At 47.1% G+C, this 3,387-nt stretch overlaps 1 non-coding gene across 1 annotated transcript; it reads left to right on the forward strand.

Moving 5' to 3' along the window:
* The first annotated feature begins 301 nt into the window (after positions 1-301).
* TRNASTOP-UCA (transfer RNA opal suppressor (anticodon UCA)) lies at positions 302-388 on the forward strand. The gene has a single exon. It is a non-coding gene; the product is annotated as a tRNA-Sec (tRNA).
* The last annotated feature ends 2,999 nt before the right edge of the window (positions 389-3,387 follow it).

The raw sequence follows: 3,387 nt of genomic DNA on the forward strand, positions 1-3,387 counted from the left end.
AACGCTGACATTAGCAATGATTTATCTGAACTTTGTCCACATTATAAGAAAGTCTGGCAGCAAGTCTTGTTTACCCAGAAAGCCTGTCTCTGTTTTGCATACAATCAAAGGTTCATGTTATGAACTTTGACTAAATCAGTGCATGAAAATAAAGACAAATCAAAAATAGAGCTGAGCCCAGAACTTCAAAAAATAGTGGACATTGATAGCTAGGCGGATTACACATTTTGGCTGACACCCTACCTGTAAAAGAGTATGTATTCATGTGATATATATACCTGTTTTGCTACACTGTTTCTTTGCCCGGATGAACCTCAGTGGTCTGGGGTGCAGGCTTCAAACCTGTAGCTGTCTAGCGACAGAGTGGTTCAATTCCACCTTCTGGGCGAGGCAGCTTTTGTGATGGGCTGCCCATTGTCAGGGTAACTAATAAATGGTTTTTTTGTCAATTCTGTTCATGTTCATAACTTGTAGCAGACAATATTTGGTAACTACATTTACAGCAGCCCAGCTGACACGTGTTTTCTTCTGTGTTTTCAAGGCCACGTCACAATTTAAGATCAAAGTGAAACCGAGAGAATTACTTGTTAAATAGTAGCCAGCGCTCTGAGGGGCAATTCATCTGGGCACCCCAGCAAGTCATGAAAGGAAGGGTATGCATTAAGCACAGTGTAGGTTGGAGAATCTGACAATAATAATCTGAGAGATTGGGAAGAGATAATGTCCGATACTAATTAAATGAAGGCAGTGACGTTCATCAATGGAATGAGGGTATCACCTTTGACAATATCAAAGTAAATGGTCATCTATCTGCTCCCATAGATGCCCCCGGTACTGAAGAAGGACCACTGAACCCCATCCTCAGGCCACGGAGTAGGCTTTTTGTGGGCACTTTACTTCTTTGTTGCAGACTTTACTCACAGATCTTGGAGTTTCACAGTCTTTCTGTGCACCCAATATAAACAAATGAATAAATAAATACATGAATGCATATGTATAATGAAGCATGCAAAATGAGTTTTCCTCTAGGCTATCCCATTTTTGGGGCCAGATAATGGACCTTGAGGCACAACGACATAAAGTGATATCCTCAGGATTATACCATTCCATCACATTTGGAAACTAGGATTAAAAAGACCTTTTGTACAACAAAAAATCTAACATCCTTACCTCGTCCTCTCATCTGGAGTGATCCAGCAGAGCAAAAAATATGTTGCAGAATAACCTGATTAATAGAGTGTTTTAAGTCTCCCCCAGTATATCTCTACCCATTTCCCGGCAAAGGGGAAAAAATGGCCAGGTATGGAGGCTCCGTGGAATAATGTGTCCTCTGCAGGCACTTGTGTATGACGTCATGGACACAGATTCACATCCTGGCGGGACCACTCAGTCTTTCATCCTTCTGCAGTCAATAAAATGAGTGTCATTGTGTTGGGTAACAATATAAATCGGTTATTCAGCATCAAGATTCCTTTCTGGGTGAATGTGTGCTTTACAAATGCATGTGTTATATTAATAACACTCCTTTTTGTAAGAGTTTCTGGCTGTGGAGAGAAATGGTGCAACTGCCAGAGTGGTCGGCAATGAAATGAAGGGGTATATTCACAAGAACGTGTGATAACTGCCGCAAGAGTAGCGTAACACAACTTTCAACATCGCAGTCTATCGTGGGAAAATAACCCCGTGTCAACGTGGAATTCACGACGCGGCTGTAGCATGCGATTGACACCAGATAACGCGTCAAATGTCTGCATGAAGATGAACGCCATGCCGCAAAAATGCGATATGCGTACGATAAAAAACATGCGATGAGGCCAACCGCGGTACAAAAAGTAGCGAAAACCAGCCACAGGCCTGCAAATCCCACGTGTCTGGTGGGACAATGCACCATAAAAACCACAGAAAAAACACACCAGAAACAAGCCAAAGCATGTAGCAACTTGTATGCACCCTGACCCAGCGCAGAGGCCAACTCGAACTCCATAACCTCCACTGACCACCAGCAAGGAACAACGGGGTTGGGGAAGTCCGAGGAGAAGAGGGAGAGGAAGATGGGGTGCAGACTGCAGGAAAACAAGAACAGTGTCACAGAGGTGACAGAACACTACCATCAACTGACCCACAGCAGACCACCTGGAATGCAGTCGGAGTGCTGAGGAGGCCAATCGAGGAGGCCAATAGGCGCCGGCATGACATGACAACCTTAAACAGGCACAAACCCGCTGCCAACAGGAAGGCAGCAACGGCGACAGGAGGTGGCAGTCCAGTGCCACAGGAGGAGCTGGAGGAAACCCAGGCCAAAGTCATCAGTGTGGAGATGGTGCAAGGAGTAGGGAGTACAGACACAGCTCGAGAGGACATGACACAACATCAACAGGGAGTGCAACGAACAGGGACTGGGGGGACAGGGGGAGATGGGCACAATGGCAAACATGCACAACAAGGTGTAGCACACTGCACCCCCACAATTACCCAGGATCATGTCCCAGATACCCGTGGCACACTTCAGCGCACCCACATAGCAAGAACGGCACACCCACATTGATGGAAACGTGGTACAATGCGCATAGCCGACACTGCAGAACAGAGAACACAACTGGCTCCGCACATGCACAGAAACATGCCTACTACATCAAACTGAGCCGGAAACTGTGAAATGGAAATGTACGCGTACAACCTCACATCCGTCATGAAGTCCAAATGTACAATGTCCCGCAGAAGAATCCAGCACCTCCCAAACAGTCACAATGTACATTGGCATACAGTCTGCATGCAAACCAGCACAATGCGCCAACATACATGTCAACACAATGTCAACATGCATCTCCCCTTCACATTGCAGAGAGGCACACAACACCTTCAGCAGAGCACAGTATACAACACATCTGTGATGCCGGAGAGGACTACCACACCATCGACACCGATGCCCTACAACAGCCCATAGATATCCCACACAACCCCCCACCAGGACCCGGCCAGCCAAGTCACTCAGAGGAGAACACCGAGACTGCAACAGACCACACAGCAGGAAACACCCACAAGCACAGCTGGCTCACCACACTATGCCCACCCACACATGGCACACCAATGCCTGTGTCAGCACGCCAAAAGGAGGTGGCCCAACAGGTGTGGGTGGGGTCCAAACCCATGGAATGCGAACTAGAACACATACATAGGTATCTATCACCCTTCAGGGATCACTCACACCCCACTAAGGAGACCCTCACTGCCATAGAGACATATGTAGTTACACATTCACAGTACAGAACCACGCCCGGGGCGCTCAAATAGCAGTCACATACCCATGATGGCTCTGTGTTCGACGGCCCTGGCCACTCCCCTTACGAATTGAGTGGGTGAAGACAAAGCTACACGTCCAAGCTCCAA

Source organism: Lissotriton helveticus, chromosome 5_1 (assembly GCF_964261635.1).
Source record: "Lissotriton helveticus chromosome 5_1, aLisHel1.1, whole genome shotgun sequence".
NCBI classification, from domain to species: domain Eukaryota; kingdom Metazoa; phylum Chordata; class Amphibia; order Caudata; family Salamandridae; genus Lissotriton; species Lissotriton helveticus.